The sequence below is a fragment of the Eptesicus fuscus genome, chromosome 6 (genome assembly GCF_027574615.1).
Source record: "Eptesicus fuscus isolate TK198812 chromosome 6, DD_ASM_mEF_20220401, whole genome shotgun sequence".
In the NCBI taxonomy this organism is placed as follows: Eukaryota; Metazoa; Chordata; class Mammalia; order Chiroptera; family Vespertilionidae; genus Eptesicus; species Eptesicus fuscus.
Window position 1 is genome coordinate 23,036,568 of NC_072478.1, and position 6,687 is coordinate 23,043,254.

Here is a 6,687-nt window from a genome sequence, read left to right on the forward strand (position 1 = left end):
CTTCCTTGCAAACACATCCACTTAAAAGGCACCTCACCACGTGCAATAATGACTCTGGCTCCGTTTTTTTCTTTGTTGACAACTGGAGTCTGACGTGTGCATTTGCCAAAAAGGTGCACAGGCTCAGGTAGCAGGGATGCGTTAGGTGGGTATCTTTCCAGAACTACAGTCAGATTCCCAGAAAGAGCATTGAAACAAACAAACAAACAAAAAACAACCCATCCTTTCCGTGGAAAAATAAAGGTGACTTCTGGATATTTAGAATGGTTAACTTTTTATATATATTTGTATTTATTTCAGAGAGGAATGGAGAGGGAGAGATAGAAACTGTTAGGCACATTCTTGCATTCCATTGTGCCCTGCTGGGGCCCTTGCCCCTCCCTGCGTTTTTCCTGTTATTCTCATTGTAGGTTTCATGATAACAGTCTTCCGCTTGCAGTAAACTGCCTCACCCAGTTTCCCTGGACCGCCTACACCTGGCCCCCACCTGCACCTGGTCGGACTGGTTACGCTGACCCTTACTAGAGGCATAAATATCCCGCTTTCCCTACTCTGCCCCACTGACACCCACACAATGGTCTCAGCCCGCTGTGAGAGAAGATAATAAAGTTTCTTAAACTCTCACAACGTCTCTTGGCCTGGCTCCTTTCAGCATGGATCTAACAGAAACATCAATGATGAGAGAGAGTCATTGATCAGCTGCCTCTTGCACGTCCCACACTGATGACTGAGCCCACAACCCTGGCATGTGCCTTGATCAGGATTTGAACTGTGACCGCCTGGTTCATATATCAATGCTCAACCACTGAGCCATGCCAGCTGGGCAGAATGATTAACTTTAAAAAATGTTCCTGACATGCCCCCCGGTGTGGCTCAGTGGTCGTCACGGTTCGATTCCCAGTCAGGGCACATGCCCGGGTTTCGGACTGATCCCCATTAGGGGGCGGAGGCAGCCCTGGATGATTCTCATCATTGATATTTCTATCTCCCCCTCCCTCTGCCTTTCTCTATGACATCAATAAAAACATATTTATCCCTTGCTGGCTTTGCTCAGTGGTTAAGAGCATCAACCCTTGGACTGAAAGCTCATGAGTTCCATTCAGGTCAAGGGCACTACTTCGGTTGTAGGCTCCATCCAGGCGCTGGGTGGGCACCTGCAGGAGGCAACTAATGGATGTGTCTCTCTCACATCCATGTTTCTCTCTGTCTCCACACCTTCCTTCCACTCTCTCTGAAAATCAATGGGGAAAATATCATTGGCTGAGGTTTAACAACATGTAAAAAAAAAAAAAAAAAAGAAACACATTTTTAAAAAGAATTTAAAAAAACTATTTAAAAAACATTTTTAATTAAAGAGAGAAAATGTTCCTGACATGGAAAATACAAGTAGGTGGTTAGGTTTTCTCACTTGTGACTCAATCACTTACTTGTGGTTACACTGTTTAATCCACAACAACGAGACTTAGAAATCTGGGTTTCATCAAAGTAATAATCCCCTGATTGGTGACTCTGTGATACTAGCATAACATTCATTCTGACTATGATGGAATCACTCCCTGCCAGGCAGCCTCCCCAGAGAGTAAGCACAGCTTCCTGGCTCTGCCCATGGCCTCTCTCCAGTCCCTGAGGAAGTGCTCACCTGTAGTGCCATCCCAGACAAACAGCCCCACCCACACTGCAGCAATAACCCCATCGAGCCTGGGACACAGAAGAACCTGGGGGCCATGTGACACAGGCAGCCTGAGGGCAGAGCCACAGACCCACAGGTGACCTCAATGGAGAGAGGGAAGGAGGGCACACGTGTCACCCAGGACTCAGCTTACCAGGAGGACCACCATCGGGAGGAGCAGCATCAGTCACCATTCACAGCAGGAAGAGAGGTCTGTGGGCATTCACCATGAGGTACTGAGCGTTGGCCCTAACCGGTCTGGCTCAGTGGATAGAGCGTCAGCCTGCGGACTGAAGGGTCCCAGGTTTGATTCTGGTCAAGGGCATGTACCTTGGTTGCAGGCACATTCTCAGTATTGTGCAGGAGGCAGCTGATTGATGTTTCTCTCTCATCAATGTTTCTAACTCTCTATCGCTCTCCCTTCCTCTCTGTAAAAAATCAATAAGATATATTTTTTAAAAAAACTGAGAGATGGAGAATATATTTGCATTTCATCTTTTTTTCACAGCTATCTGGAAAACAATAGTCTCTAGGCAGTTTTTCTAGAAATCATTCAGATTTTCTAGCCTAGAATACCTCTGGGTTTTTTTTGTTTTGTTTTCTCTCTCATCTCAACCTCAAATAAATGACCTTCTACTAAGAATGTGCATCCACTGGGGAAGATGCACATGTTTGGTCTCTTCCCTCACACGGTTGAACTTCAGGAACCTGCTGCTGCAGAAATTACATTCCATCCTGCTGGTACTTAACCTGTGGGAACTGTATAGTTCCAGCTGTGGCCCCATCTGGGCAGAAAATGCTCTACTTCTCACAGGTAACTGTGAGAGATTTTAGAATGTATAGAGAGATTTTCCCCGTAGCCTTGACATATGGCTCTAATGGGAAGAGTTACACACGGTTCATGTAGCTCCTCTGTTGCAGGAAATCATTGAGAAGATTTGACTGTTGGTCAACCCATGAGCTGTACCTGGGCAATCAGAGGCTCCTTACTCCTAACCCTGTACTTGGGATATATGTTCTGCCCACGGATGGAGAACTAAGAACCATTTCAAGGACACAGCTTTGAGAGAACATGTGTTGCTGATCCCATCTGAACTGTGTCCATGACCCAGTGGAGGCTTCAGGTAAACTTGAAAGATTCTGATGGGCAGTGTGGAGGTCTACTCCTCTTGTGGCCCCCTAAGACAACCCTAGTATGGAAGTTTCTTTGCTAATAAAACTGCCACTTAAAAATCTAGAGTGGTCTGCCTCTCCCCTTGCCAGTGTGGGGGCCAGTTTCAGAGGTCACCTGGGGAACTCCCAAGTTGCAATCCAGCATCTCTTACTTCTGAATAAAAATCAGGAAGCAGCTGATCTTTTTTGTGGTCGAAAGCATGATGTACCTTTAAATGACAGACGAATAAAATATGTATTTGTGCTTAAAAATATTTTTTTCCTGCCCTCGCCCATTTTGCTAAGCAGTTCAAGTGTCGGCCTGCGGACCAAAGGGTTTCGGGTTCGATTCCCAATCACAGGCAGGTTCCCCAGCCCTGGTAGGGGCATGCGCAGGAGGCAACTCATGGTCTGATTAAAATATTGACATGGTGTTTGAGGTAGCAGTGGGAGAATCAACCCAATACTTCTATCTTATTGAGAAGGCACAAATTACTGCAAATAATCATCACAGCATTTATTTTAAAGATTTGAAATTTTTAAAAAATAAGCACTCATAGATGAAATCAAAATAGTAATCACAGACTTTTATTAAAACATTACTTTTCAGTAGTTTTACAGGCCAATTTTGATCTTACTTTTAAGGGAATAACTGATTTATCTGCAGTGTACAATATAGATTCTATTGAGAAAAGTTGTACTTTTTAAGTCTTTATAAGGTGATGATGACAATGACAACAGGAACAGAAATGCTAACACTAATAATAAAGGGGAATTGAGCCCGAAACCTGGGCATGTGCCCTGACCAGGAATCGAACTGGCAACCTTTCAGTGCATGGGACAACACTCAACTAAATGAGCAACACTGGCCAAGGTAAAAATAAATTTAATGAAAGTATAAAACAAATACTCTGAAAACTGCAAAACATCATTAAAATGTTAATAAAGTTCTGCAAGAATGAAATAAGAGGCGTTGGAAAGAATGTGGCGAAAACAGAATTCTTGTGCTTTGTTGGTAGGAATGTAAACTTGTACAGCCACGATGGAAAAAATGTATAGATGTTTTGCCCTGGCTGGGTGGCTGAGTTGGTTGGAACATAGACCCATACACCAAAAGGTTGCAGGTTTGATTCCCAGTCAGGGCACATACCTAGGTTTCGGATTTGATACCCAGTGGGGGCACGTAAGAAGGTTTCATTTTCTTCAAATAAATACCCAGAAGTGGAATTGCTGAATCATATGATAGCTCTATTTTTAATTTCTTGAAGACCATCCATACTTTTATTTTTTATCCTCACCCAAAGATATGTTTTTTATTGATTTTTAGAGAGAAGAAGAGATAGAGAACCAATGTTTTTCTCTGTCTCTCAATCTCTATCTCTTCTTCTTCTCTCTAAAAATCAATAAAAAACATATCTTTGGGTGAGGATAAAAAATAAAAGTATGGATGGTCTTCAAGAAATTAAAAATAGAGCTATCATATGATTCAGCAATTCCACTTCTGGGTATTTATTTGAAGAAAATGAAATAATAACTAAAAAATATATATGCACCCTCCCCCCCCCCCCCCCATGTTCACTGCAGCATTATTTACAATAGGATAGGCAAGATACAGAAACAACCTAAGGGTGCATTGATGAATGAGTGCATAAAGAGGATGTGGTAAATATATAAAGGATTGGAAAACTATTCAGCCATAAGTTGGAATTGTTGGGGAGCACAAGGGACTTGGTTGGAAAGTTGTAAGGAGGACCTTCTGGTAAAAGGGACAAGTGTGGAAGGCCGCCTGCTCTGCTTATGGGAATTCCGACTTAGGGGAGACGTAGGGGAGTGTGGAAGGCGGTGCCCCTAATTATTCCTTGACCTTTCCAAACAAGCCTGTGCACACGCAGACCCCCGGGTGTTTACTGGAATCCTTATGCTTAATCCCTGGGTGCCCTTGCCTAGAGGACAGTGTAAACACGTGTCCTCCCAAGATTACTCACGCTACTGATTGCATCTAAAGATAAAAATTCCAATAAAGGCCTAACGAGGCAGGCAATAGAGGCTGCTCTGGCCACTAGTGCTGGGCAAGCCCCTTAGCCCTCCCTTTCACAGTCAAACTGTGAAACTGTGTCTAAGTAATCTGTTCATCCGTAGTTCAGGGGCTGCTCATCAGCCCCGGCAAGAAAGATATCTTGCCATTTGTGACAGTGTGGATGGACCTTGAGGGCATTACACTATGTGAATGGGAAAGAAAAATACCGTATAATCTCCCTTATATGTGAAAGCTTTAAAAATACAATCTAAAACAAAGCGCATGGATACAGAGAACCTACCAGTGGAGACCAGAGTCTTAGAGTGAGAGGGTAGAAGAATGAGTGAACAGGATCAAAAGGTTAAAAAAAATAAAAAATCAAGGGTGTTGTACAAAAAAAAAAGTATAATCATAATAATCACCTAGTGACACAGAAAAATGATTACATATGTTATATTTTTAAATTTGCAAATTATGTGTCATTTCTATTGGATGTCATAAATGAATGCACATACATGCAAATGGATAGTTATAGATCTGCAAGAATTTTGACAGTATGTAGAGGAAAACTCTCTTCTAGCCACATTTTCTATTTTTTTTAACACTTTATTTTTTATATTTTTTATTGATTTTAGAGAGGAACGGAGAGGGACAGAGAGATAGAAACATCAGTGACGAGAGAGAATCATTGATCAGCTGCCTCCTGCATGCCCCCTACTGGGGATTGAGCCCGAAACCCAGGCATGTGCCCTTGGCCAGAATCGAACCCAGGACCCTTCAGTCCATAGGCCAACACTCTATCCACTGAGCCAAACCGGCTAGGGCATAGCCACGTTTTCCCTGAAATTAATTTCTAGTAATAATAACCATTAAACATTTTTATTGCCAAATTTTGATTTGCATTTTTGGAAATGGAAAGAATTGGGGTGTGGGGATTTATATATTTGGACATTGCAAATCTTTAATAAAAATGAGTACAAGCCTTGAAATAATGCCATCCCTTTTCCTTGCTCTTTATTTCTCCCTGATTAATAGAGGCAAGGGAAAAAAGGGGTGAACCCCCCAAAATTATATAAAGACCTAAATAAATCATAGGAGAAATAGCCAATGGTCACAGATCAGAAGGCTTAACACTGTTGAGATGGCAATGCTTCCCAAAATGATCTAGATATTCAACACAATCCTTGACAGAATCCCAGCTGACTTCTTTATAGAAATTGTCAGGCTGTTTCATAAATTCATATGGAATTGCAGGACAACTAGAGTAGTGAAACTTGAAATCTTGAAAAAGTAAAACAAAGTAGTAGGACTATTTCCTTATTTCAAATCATACTATTCAGCAATAGTAACCAAGGTAATGTGGTAATGACACAAGGACAGACACACAGATCAATGCAGTAGATTGAGATTCCAGATATAAACCCATTCATTACGGTCATCTGATTTTTGAAAAATATGCTAAGAATGAAGAGAGAATATACTTTTAAAAAATTGGTGCTGGGACAACTAGACAGCAACATTCAAAAGAATTAAGCCTGGCTGGCATGGCTCAGTGGTTGAGCATGGGCCTATGAACCAAGAGGCCATGGTTAGATTCCGGGTCAGGGCACATGCCCAGGTTGCAGGCTAGACGCCCAGTAAGGGGTGTGCAGGAGGCAGCCAATCAATGATTCTCTTTCATCATTGATGCTTCTATCTCTCCCTCTCCCTTCCTCTTTGAAATCAATAAAAAAATATATATTTTTAAAAAGAATTAAGTTTGATCCTTACATTACCCCACATATAGTAATTTACCAAAATAGATCAAAGACCTAAATCTGAAGTAAAATTATAACATTCTTAGAAACAC